The following is a 14,027-nucleotide window of genomic DNA, read 5'->3' as shown; positions in this document are numbered from 1 at the left end:
CTTCCCAGGTCAATACGATTAGTCCCCAATCCCCACAATTTTAAGCGTGCCCTGAAAACGCATTTATTCAGACTGGCCTATCGCCTCAACATATTAACCTAATCTATCCCTGTGTGGCACAGCCAAAACTTTTACCATAACCAGGTTCCCCGCATCATGTTCCCACATGCTTTATGCATCCATTAGCCCTCTGTCTGTACTGATACACACTTAACATTATGGCTGGTCCATACAATCAGGGCAACTGTTACCACCCACCTTTCATGTCTACCTCTTTCCTCATAGACTGTAAGCTTGCAAGCAGGGCCCTCATTCCTCTTGGCATTTGTTATAATCTATGTGATTATTGTTATGCTGTAATGTATATTGTCTGTACAAATCCCCTCCGAAATGTAAAGTGCTGCGGAATATGTCGGCGCTATAGAAAAAAATTTTATTATTAATATTATTTAGGAATTTTGAATTTTTGGAGGAGTATTTTGGAGAGCTCCAGAAACTCAGCAAAAATACTCAGCTGGTGATTCATAAGGCTACATTCCGACAATAAGTTTTTGGTGAGTTTTTGACGCTGCTTATTTTCGCTGAGTCAAAATCTCATCGTCATACAGTTCCAGCAAAGTGGATAGGATTTCTAGAAATCTCATGCCCACTGTTCTTTTTCACTAAGAACTTGAAAGTTGAACTGTAGAGTGCACCGCAACATGTTAGTGTCTGTTGGGGGTAAGTTTAAGTTTTATATGCAGATTTTCCCTACAGATTTGCATTAAATGCAGAAAATCCGCAGGTAAAAATCGTGGAGAATCCACAACGTGAACTCATGAAAAATACAAGTAATCCGTACATGACTATCAATAAATTTTTGTCAAAGCCAAATACCAAAAAGTACCGAAAACAAAGCAGTTTTGTTTAAAACATGACATACCAAAAAGAGACAAAAACCCAGCATCAAAAATGTGATAAAAATACAATAAAAAATTTACTTAAAAAGTGCAGAAGTAATGCAGACAACATGCAACATCAAAAACTCACCAAAGCTCATCATGGGAACGTAGCCTAGAGGGCTCACTCACATGAGCATATGCATCAGACGAGTGCTATCTGATGTTTTGTCGGCTAGCACTCGGACCAATGTTATACTATGGGGTACTGCAGTCAGAGTGCAGACCGATTTCCTCGGACTCAGACTGTGGAGAAGATGGAGAAGTTAATTTCTCCATCTTCTCCACACCTGTTGCTCAGATTGTCTAATGCTAAATAATCGGATCACAGTAAGGGTGGTTTCACATTAGCGCTTTTTAAGCGCACGCACGGCCGGGGGTAGCTCCGCCCCCGAACCGGCTCTCTGCCCGGCGTGCCCGCCCCTTGCTTGTAGCGCCGCCTCCTAGCGCACAGCGGCGACTGCGATCGGCGCACCCTATCTTTAGCATAGGGTGCGCAGATCGTGAGCAGGCCGTGCGCTAGTTGCGCTTTGACCTGCGCTGCACACTTTTGACGGTGCGCCGTGCGCGCCAAAATCAAACTTTTCGGATTTTGGCGCGCACGGCGCACTGTCAAAAGTGCGCAGCGCAGGTCAAAGCGCAACTAGCGCACGGCCTGCGCACGATCTGCGCACCCTATGCTAAAGATAGGGTGCGCCGATCGCAGTCGCCGCTGTGCGCTAGGAGGCGGCGCTACAAGCAAGGGGCGGGCACGCCGGGCAGAGAGCCGGTTCGGGGGCGGAGCTACCCCCGGCCGTGCGTGCGCTTAAAAAGCGCTAATGTGAAACCACCCTAAACCGACACTCAGTGTCATTACAATAATCGATCCAATTCTCTCGGAAGAGAAAATCATCGCTCGTGTGACCGTAGTCTAAAGGCCAGTCTTTGAAGCAGAAGACGCACCGAGAAACTCTTTTTCTCTGCAGTGTTGTAAATCTGAAGCCTCTCTTGCTAACAGTATTTTTTTCTTGTCGTTTCCTGAACGTTGTTTTTGCCATTTTTTCTATCAGAGCTTTTGCTTATCTTTTCTGCATTTTACTGGATGTTATTTGAGTAAACACTAGTTTATTTTTTTTTCTGCAAAAGTGCTGAAAAAATGTGCAATAAGATGCTCAGGCGTCTTCAGCACGTTGTATTAGCATAGAAATTAAAATGTTCATTCTTTTTGCGTTTTTATGCAGCATTTTCAGCCCCCCCAAAAAGTGGAAGAAAACGCAGTGTGAACATACTCTAGATCCATGTGTTTATTGAACGTCATCTCTCTCTCGCTGCCCTGCCGGATCTATCTACGAGCAATCCTTCACTGTGTCCCATAGACATGTTAACCATTAATTCTGAGGACTTATGTGGAGCGCTGTGTCTGCAACACAATCCCAGGAATGTTTCAATGTAAAGAAAAATGGCTTGAACGTCATTCTTAGATTTTGTCCCTTTATTTAATAGTGGCAGAAATCAACTGCTTCATTTTTCTGTGCGTTCTTTCCAAGAATTGCTATTGTGGAACAAACCCCCATCTCCACCAGTAATATTAAATATTAACTCAATGTTTGCTTCGACTACCAATCATAGATAGCTAAAATGTACGTTGAGAATCTTTATCAGGCCAAGTTCACACAACAGCATTTTCGGTCTGAGTGCTGTCCATGAAATAAACCGACAACACACGTACAGCACTAGAGTCAATGCTATTTAATTAAAGGGAATCTGTCACCCCTTTTTTCGAATATGAGCTGCCAGCACCGACATCAGGGGCTTATCTACAGCATTCTGTACTGCTGTAGATAAGCCCCGGATGTAACCTGAAAGAGAAGAAAAAAGAGTTAGATTATACTCACCCCGGTGTCCGTTTCGGTCCAATGGGTGTCACCGTCCGGTGCCTCCCATCGTCATACGATGCCTTCCTCTTCTTTCCTTCCGGTCGTCGCTCCTGCACAGGCGCACTGCTCTGCCCTGTTGAAGTCAGAGCAGAGTCCTGCAGTGCGTAGGCACCGCGAAAGGTCAGAGAGGTCCTGCACCTGCGCACTGCAGTATTCTGCTCTGCCCTCAACAGGGCAGAGCAGTGTGCCTGCGCAGGAACCACGACAGGAAGGAAAGAAGAGGACGGCACCATATGAAGATGGGAGGCGCCGGACTGGACGGTGACACCCATCGGACCGAAATGGACGCCGGGGTGAGTATAATCTAACTCTTTTTTCTTATCTTTCAGGTTAGGCTAGTTTCACACTAGCGTTTATTTCCAGCAGTGCACGGCGCCGCTAAGCCCCGCCCCCTGCCGGCTCCCTGCCCGACCCATCCGGTCATCGCCGCCTACTAGCGCACCCTATCTTTAGCATAAGGTGCGCAGATCGTGCGCTGGCCGTGTGCTAGCAGGATTTTGCTGTGCGCTGTGTACCTTTGAAGGTGCGCCGTGCGCGCAGAAATGCAACATGCTGCGCTCGGCGCACACGGGCGCACCTTCAAAAGTGCGCAGCGCACGGCAAAATCCTGCTAGCGCACGGCCAGCACACGATCTGCGTACCCTATGCTAAATATAGGGTGCGCAGATTGCAAGCGCCCATGTGCGCTAGTAGGCGGCGATGACCGGATGGGCGGGCAGGGGGCAGGGCTTAGCGGCGCTGTGCACTGCAGGAAATAAACGCTAGTGTGAAACTAGCCTTACATCAGGGGCTTCTCTACAGCATTACAGAATGCTGCAGATAAGCCCCTGATGTCAGTGCCGGCAGCTCATATTTGAAAAAAAGGGTGACAGATTCCCTTTAAGGAACATAGGAAACTATTTGATTATTTAAAATTTTAATGAAAACGGTTGCCATACAAATGACAATTGAGATGAAAATTACCCGTTATTTTTGGATGAAACACAGACTTTACTAATTAGCAAAGCCACTAAATAAAACTCAAAGTTTCCAAAAATTCAATATAAACAGTGGACAAAAAGGCAACAACACTTACCTGCCCAGATCTTGGAACAAATGCATCCCTCGCGCTTGAGGGGTGTTCACATTGTGATGCATTGAGAGTGTGTTGGCCAGCCCACCTAATCAAAAAGTAGGGGCATGACTAATGAACCAGACACTATGCAGTTCCCTTGTGTGGACAACGCCCTATGCGGGCCTTTATTGTGCAATTGTATACTGGGCAGTCACTCCCTCCAGGAATGGGTAGGTGGAGAGTGGTTGTTCTGGTATTTTGCACCTGTGTTGCTGACATCTTGCTTTATGGGCTGGCTGAGCCCTTTAGTGCAGGGTTCCCCAACTCCAGTCCTCAAGGCCCACCAACAGATCATGTTTTCAGGATTTCCTTAGTATTGCGCAGGTGATAAGTGCTTCACCTGTGCAATACAAAGGAAATCCTGAAAACATGATCTGTTGGTGGGCCTTGAGGACTGGAGTTGGGGAACTCTGCTTTAGTGCATTTGTTCCAAGATCTGGCCAGGTAAGTGTTGCTGCCTTTTTGTCTGCAGTTTATATTGAAACACAGACTTTTTTTTTATACACTCTCCTGTGAACTTAAACTTAGGGTGTATTCATTCTGAGTCTTTATGCAGGGTTTTTGGAGTAAAAACGCCAGAGTTTTTGATGAGGATTTTGGAGAGTTTCTGCTCAAAAACGCAGCAAACGGAATCAGAGTGAACTTGCCCTTATTACTGCCTTCTCAATTGTCTAGGATATTAGTGCTAGATCAGTGAGGAGTCAGTTTCACAGCTACGGGCTATGATACATGGACCGGCTGAGAGTCTCCTGACCTAAACTGGACTGATATTCTAAGTTCCAACAATGAGTATTTGGTGAGTTTTTGTTTAGGTTATTGCGTTTTTTTCATTGTGATTTTAAGTGCTTTTTTTTTTTTTAACATTATTCTCATATTCAACGCCGCCTTTTCATCTCTTTTAGATATGTCATGTTTTAAATAAAGTTGCTTTTGTTTTTATACTTCGTGGTATTTGCTTTAAAGAAAAAAAAAAAAATTTGACAGTCATTTGCGGATTATAGGCGTTTTTACATGCTGATTTTCCACATCTAATGCAAATCTATGGAGGAAATCTGCACAGAAAACTCACCGTACCTGCAATAGAAACTGTCATGTTGCAGGTTGTTGCTGTGTAACAAATAAAAGCACTGTGGTCATGAGATTTTCATAAATCCCATCCACTTTGCTGGAACTGTGATGCCATGTTCACATGTTAAGTATTTACAAAAAAGAGATAAAAAAGGAGTACAAACACCCATTTAAAATTTATCAAAACACTTTTATTCCTTATTTTACTCACATAAAAGCACCATATTCAGATAATTTAAAAAAAAAAAAAAAAAAAAAGTTATATGGACAAAAATTCGTAGTGAAAGGCACAAACAGAAAAAAGATCTGAGACAAATCCAAATAATGTATGGATCGGGAATTTTGAGACCTTTTAAAGGACATCGTAATATAGTAACATAATATATATAAGTATTGCAGCAGTACTACGCTTTAATACCAAGATCATAGAATCGCAGTATAGGCATAACTAGAAATAATTAGAGCAAACTGCCACCATTGCTACAAACTAGTAAACACCAATCTGAGGAAGCCCACGCAAAACGCGCCTTGGGGCTGCGTGGTCTGATGGCATACAAGGACTTATTTGGGTGAGACCTCTTTTTTTCGTACTAGGTTTTTAATTATTTAGCATTGGTGTGGTTTTTTTTTTTTACTGACTGATTTGAGATCTGCGGCGTCTTTTAAATCTGACAATTTTTGCAGTGTTTTTTTCACCCATAGAAAGCAATGAAAAAGTGAAAGCTGTAAAAAACGCAACAAACGTTTTTGCTGCATTTTTGCAATGTTGAAGCTTTTTTGGTGAATAAAACTACAGTTATGAATCATATTAAAAACATATGTGACATGCACAAGTGTGAACAAGTCGGTCAGACAGTGTTCACGCCACCCACTGGTTGAAACACAACAAGAAAACACAAAATGACAAATTTGCAAAAATACTTTGCAGTAAAAAAATATGACAGTAATCATAGCATGGTTTGGGAGACCCCACCCCTCTCTTGTGTGACATGCACATAAATGAGCTGCTTTACACCACAAGCCCATACTAGGAGGCACCTGTCTGTATCCTGTTCATTTAGACACTGTTCACGTTTTAAATACATTAGATGGGGACTGCTCAGTGAAGGGTTACCGTGACGTGGTGGAGCAGCTTGGCATACACTTTTTGCAAAAAACGTATCGACTAAATACCCTGTATTTGTTATACAGCACTTGCTGATTACTGTCATATTTTTTTTTACTGCAGAGTATTTTTGCAAATTTGTCATTTTGTGTTTTCTTGTGTTTCAGTTATGAATCATGTAGTGTAGACAAAGCACATATGTAATTAGAGCCCCAAAAATATATACATGGATTGCCTCTTTGTTAGTGATGATGCTTTTGTCTGTGACTATACATGTCATTCAGGAAAGTAACAGACATTTGAAGAGGCCGAGTTGTTTGGCTCAAATATGTTGGTGGGTATGATGTCATGCCCAACAATGTGACCTAGTTTAATTAAAAGAAAGGGACACAGCTTCATAAATGGATACATCAGTTGGTTGTATATTCGCCTCTTCAAAACCCATTTCTTCAAGGGGTTGTCCCAAATTTTGAAGTTATCCCTGATCCATTGGATAGGAAACAACTTTCTGGGTGTCTGATGGCTGCAACCCTATCTGTGGCTCTGAAGAGCCCAGTATGAATGGAGCAGTGGTCAATCATGCACACTGCTACTCCACTAATTCTTAATGGTACTGCTGGAGACAACTGATCTATGCGTTCTGCTAAGAGAGTTTCATTCACACAGTGCCCTTCAGAGCCCCAGTTCTTGGGATTAGTGAGTGTTGGTCAGACTCCCAGCGATTAGGATGTTATACCCTATCCAATGGATAGGGGATAACTTCAAAACCTGAAAAACCTCTTTAAAGGGAATCTGTCGCCAGGTTTTTGCTACCGCATCTGAGAACAAAATGATGTAGGGACTGAGACCCTGATTCCATTGATGTGTCACTTTCTGGGCTGCTTGCTGTCATTTTGATAAAATCACTGTTTTATCTGCTACAGATATAGCAGTTCTTGGAATGCTGAGCTCTGTTTAAGGATAATTATGTAGGACCCTGCAGGGTTATAAAGATCTCATGAATATGGAGGTCTACCTGTCAACAGGTTTACTAGCTACTTAGTCTCCTGTTGACAAACCTCTGATTTTATCAAAACTGCACTAAGCAGCCCAGCAAGTGACACATCGTTGGAGTCAGGGTCTTTACCAAATGCTGCTGTATGCAGGTGGACTGAGTGCAACAGCGGAAACACCAAGTGGAAATAACAATTTACGTAACAGGATGTTATGGGGAAAAGGTTGTTATTACAGGCAAATCACATAGGAGAAATATTCACAGAATTACTGGAAAAACAATTATACAGATTGAGATATGTTGGTTAATGTACAATAAAGAATCTCAGGATTGGCTCAGGATTTACAGTCTGACATGGTTCTAGGTGGGAGGGGGGCAAACACCATATTTGGCAGGAACAGTCCTTAAGGGCATGTCACACTAAGAGATATCGCTAGCAATATCCCTATAACTAGTGACGTTATAGCGATATTGCTAGCGATATCGCTGTGTCTGATACTTACCTACAACCCGCTCCCCCGCTGGTTATCGCTGATCGCGCGAGAACAGGCTGGAAGCGCTGCAGGAAGCTGACGACGAGCGACGCGTGGAGCCGGGCGGGAGGACGCAGGATCGCCTGGTGTGACAGGTAAGTAGCGATCCCCCGTCCCCAGCGATGTCGCTAGTGAGATCTGCCTGTGTGGCAGCTCACTAGCGACCACTTAGTGATGTACCAGCGATCCTGACAGCGTCATATCGCTGGTCGGGATCGCTGGTACATCGCTAAGTGTGACAGTACCCTTAGTGTGACAGTACCCTTAGGAACGTCCTCGGCTTTCTGGGCCCTGACAAAGGCTGCTGTTCTGTCTCATTAGCCACACATTTTCCTAACCAAATCTATCAGAGCTCTCTTGGCTGTTTTAGCATCAGCTGGACCCTGTCTGGCCTGTGGCTTCCCCCTGCTTACGCCGGGTACCGTAAGTCCATGATGAAACAGACGGACAGTCTCACATGTCTTCAACGATCACCGGTCCATGCTCAATGCTTCAACTGACTACCATCAAGGCCTATTCGGTACTTGACCGCAGAAGAGTGTCTCCTTGGTCCGTATCGATGGGGGCTGGTCCTTGACTGTTGACCGGCGTTGTCTGGGTCAGGAACCTTTATTGGCATTGTTTGGGTCTTCGGTGCTTGACCATCGACGGGTGCACTCTAGACCTTGACTGTTGTAGCTCTGGTCATCGGAGCTTGATCGAGTCTGGGTTTTGCAGGTACACATGGCTGTGACCTATGGTCCCAACCGCTGGAACTGCAACAAGAGTCATTGCTACTTCCTTTGGCACCAAATCCACACCCATTTTGGCGTACTGGCCTTTTATCTTGAGGGTTGACTTCGCCACGATCACCTGACACGTAGCACTGTCTAATTCTGCCCCTCCTGTAACTTTTCTCCTTCGGATCAGTTCCGCAGGGTTTTGTTCAGGCCTAGAAGCCACGTGGCATGGCAGCATTTTATCTCCTGTGCTCCGTTCTCCTACACTGCTCTCACATTAGGTCGCAAAAACCAGATGACATTTAAATTAGTTATAAAGTGGTCAAAACCATTAAAGCAATGTATTTTGTTGTTTCAAGTCAAAATAAAATTGTTCAGCCTGTTCTCCCAAGTGAAATCTTACTAGGTCAGGGTCCTAAAAATACTTCTCAGCACAGGGAAACAGGCATGTGGAGACCTCCCAGCAATTACATACCGAAGAGACATTTTATCAAAACAAAAGGATCTTCACTGTGAACGAGTAAAAGAAACCTCCAGCTCTATACTCCATCTAGTATTCCGATTGTGAGGTGTCCTCAGAAAATACACAATTCATATATTGACCACAATGCACGGACCGACCGCGGGTTTCATAACCCAAACTAAAATTGTATTTGAAAGACTCGCACGTCTTTCTATGTGTTTTCGGGCTTCTCTTCTGACTTGTCAATAAGGCATCATGCAAGAATTTTTTTCGTATACAAGAAACGGTCCGAGTTTCATCAGTGTTTGGTAAGTGTGCCAGTTTTCACCATTAGGATTTCATCAATTGTTCATGGGTACTAGAAAGTTTCTCAAGCTACTCCTATCAAATAAATATTTCATTGGTGGGTTTGATCCTAGACTAGGAAGTCTGTTTTTTTTGTGTGGACCCCCAGTGTTAAAAAAAAAAAAAAATTAGACCTGTGACCACAACCACATATAGAATGCTTACAAAAGTCACAACTGTCTGAATGAGTCGTAAGGCGTAACACAAGAGAACATACTATGATTACTGGGTATAATCATCAATGATTGAGAAAATATCATTAAACAATTGGAAAATCTGATAATAATATAAGTATGTGATGATTCAGCTTTAGGCCTCTTTCACACGTCAGTGTCTCTGGTACGTGTGGTGACAGTTTTCACATGTACCGGAGACACTTATACACGTAGACCCATTCAAGTGAATGGGTCTGTGCACATGTCAGTGTGTTTCCACGGAACATGTGTACGTGTGACCCACACATAGACATATCTGTTTTTTACCGTCAACACGGACCGCTAAACGTCCTGCACACGGATTACACACTGGGATGTCATCCGTGTGACACGTGCCAGCATCTGACAAGCGATGGTACAGTAAGCAGATAGTGAAGATGGCTCTCATCATTCTCCCTTGCTCTGCCGGCGATCAGCATGAGCAGGGGAGAATGAGAGTTGTATTCAAGTGAGAACAATTACAGCAGGTGGCAGTTGATGGAAGTATTACTCCCATCAGCCTACACCTGCTGCCGCTAAAAACAGTGACAGCAGGAGCGGCTGATGGGAGTATTCATCAGCCGGCTCCTGTGCTGTAAATAAATAATTAACAAAAAATCAGGCGTGGGGTCCCCCCCATTTTTGACAACCAGCCTTGCTGTCACATATCTGGGGTCTGGTATTCCCAGGCTGATAAGGGGCAAGTGAGATTCATATTTGTGGGGTTGATGTCACCTTTGTATTGTCAGGTGACATCGAGCCCACGGCTTAGTAATGGAGAGGCGACTATAAGACACCCAATCATTACTAATCCTATAGTTACTTGATAAATAAACACACAGCCAGAATAAAGTCTTTTCTTAGAAATAAAAAAAAATACAGATTTCCATTTTTACTTAAAAATAACAAACATAGTTATACTCACCTGATGCCTCATCACTGGTGAATGAGCTGCTGCGAGAGTGAAAAATTCTCACCATGATCCGCTGTGAAGACACTGAGCTTGAACTCATCACTGCTTTTTTTCCCCACGGTGCTGAGGTCACCGCAGTTCAGCTATGCTGGGAACGCAGCCTCACTGACCGGCAGTAAACATGATGATGTCACCGCTCATTCATTAGTGGTTCTTAGCCTGGACAGTCGCATCTTGGCACTGTCCAGGTTGAAAACTATCCTCCAGACATGGATTATGGCATGGGACAGAACGTCGGACAGGTGAGGGATATTGTTGTTTTTTATTTTTGGTTTATTACAGGAGACGAGGGCTTCGGTGGAATTAGGCATTAGGTGAGTATAACTGTGTTATATAAAGGTGACATCAAACTCACAAATAAGAACCCCACTTGTCACCACTACAGGGCAAGTGGCAAGAGTTGGGCAAAGCGCCAGAATTGGTGCATCTAATAGATGCGTCTTTTCTGGGCAGCTGCGGGCTGCTATTTCTAGGCTGGGGGGGCTTTTATCAATGGCCCCTTATCAGCCTGAATACTAGTCCCAGTCGGTGGGTACTCCCATCAGCCGTTCCTGCTGTCACTGTTATTAGCAGCAGCAGGAGTAGGCTGATGGGAATAATAATCCCATCAGCCACCACCTGCTGTCATTGTTCTCACTTGAATTTAACTATCATCATTCTCCCCTGCTCACGCTGTTCACTGGCACGCAAGGAAGAATGATGAGAGCTGTCTTTAGCACCCGGCGCCGGGGAACAGCACTTACTGTAGCGCTTCTTCCCTGGCACTCGTCCATGTGGTACTAATGCGGCACATGGTTACCACAGTGTGCAGCAGGTATTACACACACGGACACTGTCATCTCTGATACCATTTTTTTCCAGGACCTGAAATATCAGGACGTGTGAAACCGGCCTTACCCGTATTCCTCACAAGTTACTACCTACACCAGTATGTTCCAGCCACAACTAAGGTTCCCAGTAACCTTGGAGTTTCTCAAGCTCCGATCATAGGTTCCCCTTAAAACAGCAAGTAGAAGACCTGTCGCTTTTACTATAGGGAAGGAAAAACTTTTAATCCAAAAAGTGCTTTGAAAAGAAGTATCGGAGCCAAATGATAGCACTGGGCAAGAACTTAAAGGGGTTGTTCACTTGTCGGACAACCACTAATCAATCACTGTTTCCCCACCTTAAAGTAAAATAACAGCAGCTACATTCACGTCTGGTGCTGGCGCCATTCCAGTAGTGTCAGCACTGGCTCTCCCAGTAGTATAACATTATCAAGTGAGCCCTGCGGCCAATCAGAAGACGCTTCACTCTCCCTTTCTTTGGAGACCTCAGACATCCAAAAGAAGTGAGAGAACATCCGCAGCTATGACTTCTTCCAAATGTCAGTTACGTCCGAAGGAGAGGACAGTGTTATTTTACGTCAGCACCAGAGGTGGGTATAGATATTATTTTTTGGGGGAAACAATGATTGAGAAAGAGTTGTTTAAATAGTGAACAACCCCTTTAAACTTCCATCAAAATTATTCACCTGCTTTTGCAAAGTAGATTTATTAGCAAAATTTACAAACTTTCTGCTTGCAACAAACTAATGAAATAAAAACAATTTAAATAGCTCCACACAACAAGTGGTTTCTCAAAATTCAACACTCGCAGTCTCGGAATTATTGAACGCTTTTATGACAAATGTCTTTAGTACTTAGAAGAGCCCCTTTGGCTATTATGACCTGCTGCAAACGGGATGCACCATCAGACTCCAGATTTTGGCAGCGTTCCTGTTAGGAACGGTGGAACGCACTAAATAAAAATAATAATAAAGTGCGTTCGCCGCTCGGGGTCCACCGTGCAGTAGGTGTTACAACCGCTGCTGAGTAATGGCAGACGAGCAATATGGCGATATAATGCGCACGGGTTCAACTTCACCCGAAGTGCGCAGAGCGGGCTCTGTTCACACACACAGGCGCCGCAACAAAAACATACAAAAGGCTGAGCCTGTTAAAGTCACAGGCCTCAGGTAAATGCACACATGGTATAAGGTCACAGGAGCAGGAACTAAGACAGAGGGGCTGCGTCCGTCTAGACCTACCGTGTGTGCGGCGTCACTACTGCGAACGCCAAGAAGGGCTGCAACTGCAGCGTGGCGCAGGACACTGCTGCTGGACGACACAGCTACAAAGCAGGCGCTATGTCGGACGCTAGCGCAAAGGTGCGGTGTGCACAGTGGCCTAAGGTTGCCACAGACTGGCGCAGACTACTGAACTAATTCCCTAACCACATGCGTAATATCAGAGGGAAGGGGCATAATAGGTCAGTCACCATTCACACATAGCAGTATAGTCTTTACTAGCGCATGGCGGAACGGCCATGCACGCTTTTTATAGCCGTGCGGGACCTTGCACATCTCCGAGATGGACCAATGAGATCTGGAACAGGACCTGGGCGCATGACTCCCGATCTCCAATGGGAGATCGTCTCATGAGCATGCCCAGTAGGAGCACAGAGGGACTTAGTCTCTGGAGCGGTCTGCCACAAAGCAATCTCCTCTGCAGTAGAAAGACAGCAGGAGACCGCAGAATGTGAGGCTCTGGATTTCTGCAGAGCAGGTGCAGAAGCCTGACACCTAACAGTTCCTGACTTCTAATTTGCTAATATTTTTGGGTTTGTGCGCTGAAACCAAATTCTTCAAATCCCAGCAAAGAGTTTCTATGGGATTCAAATCAGGTGAATGTTACTGCAGAATTTTAGGATTTCTTCTGAAACCAAGCCTTTGTGGACTTTGAGGACTGCTTTGATCATTGTACAGCTGAAAGGTGCAATGACGCCCAAGCTTCAGCTTCCTCACAGATGGCATGATGTTTTCTCCTACGATTTCCTGATACTTAACTCCATTTTACTCTACAGACATTGCAGGTTTCCAGTGCTGGAGGAAGAAAAGCAGCCTCAAAGCATCACCGAAACACAACAAGCTTTACTGAAGGCATCACCAAGCTTCACTTTAGACATTAGTACTGTACTTCATTGAAGGCATCAGTGAGCCACCACCAGGCTTCACTGGAGATATCCCCATGCCACCTAAATGCTTCACTCTAGGCAGTGTGTTCTTTTAAGTGTATGCTTCATTCTCTTTCAGACATACCACTGATTCGTAGGATGGAAAAGTTCCAGTTATGTTTCATCGATCCGCAGAACAGAATGCCAAAACTTCTGAAGCTTATGTATATGGTTTTGACTAAAACTAGAGCTGACTTTTCTTGTGCTATTTGGCCAATAGAGGCTTCAACTTGGAGTTCGGGCATATAGACCTTCAGCGTTTAGTGTTTGCTTTTTGGAGCAAACTGAAACCTCAGTATCTACTGCCACCAAATCTTGCTGCAGGTCTTTCGTAGAAACTCAAGGGTTTTCGACTACCTGCGTCCTCAGGAATCTCCCAGCAGTCAATGACAGCTTCCTTTTCCTGCCATATCCAGGTAGTGTAATCAGGGTATAACTTTGAACCTGTGAAATATGCTTCCTAATGTATCTCCAAGAACATTCAATGCCATTGTATTTTCCTTGTTTGTGAAATGTAATGCTCTCTAATCTTAACTTTTTGGACAATTCTTTTGACAACCCAAGAATATTAATGAACTGGAAGCCATTGCCCATGAGCAATTGGCTAAGATTCCTTAGGAACACTGCTATAA

At 44.4% G+C, this 14,027-nt stretch overlaps 1 protein-coding gene and 2 long non-coding RNA genes across 4 annotated transcripts in view; 1 reads left to right on the top strand and 2 right to left on the bottom strand.

The window, feature by feature from the left end:
- LOC141096123 (uncharacterized) overlaps window positions 1-4,147 on the bottom strand; it is a 129,637-nt gene extending 125,490 nt beyond the window's left edge. Inside the window, exon 1 of the long non-coding RNA XR_012233592.1 lies at window positions 3,930-4,147. This is a non-coding gene — a long non-coding RNA (uncharacterized lncRNA). The remainder of the gene's footprint in view (window positions 1-3,929) is intronic.
- Window positions 1-14,027, bottom strand: part of GNAS (GNAS complex locus) — a 301,279-nt gene that overhangs the window by 278,477 nt on the left and 8,775 nt on the right. The window lies entirely within an intron of this gene.
- Window positions 4,345-13,929, top strand: LOC141096066 (uncharacterized). 2 transcript variants are annotated; one of them, XR_012233565.1, is made up of 3 exons: window positions 4,345-4,412; window positions 4,644-4,764; window positions 13,475-13,929. It is a non-coding gene; the product is annotated as an uncharacterized lncRNA (long non-coding RNA). The 2 variants fall into 2 exon arrangements; XR_012233564.1 differs by having other exon boundaries at window positions 4,348-4,412; window positions 4,525-4,764.

Source organism: Dendrobates tinctorius, unplaced genomic scaffold (assembly GCF_039654945.1).
Source record: "Dendrobates tinctorius isolate UK_male_01 unplaced genomic scaffold, ASM3965494v1 ptg000071l, whole genome shotgun sequence".
NCBI lineage: Eukaryota > Metazoa > Chordata > Amphibia > Anura > Dendrobatidae > Dendrobates > Dendrobates tinctorius.
This window is presented reverse-complemented; position numbering and strand designations above follow the sequence as displayed.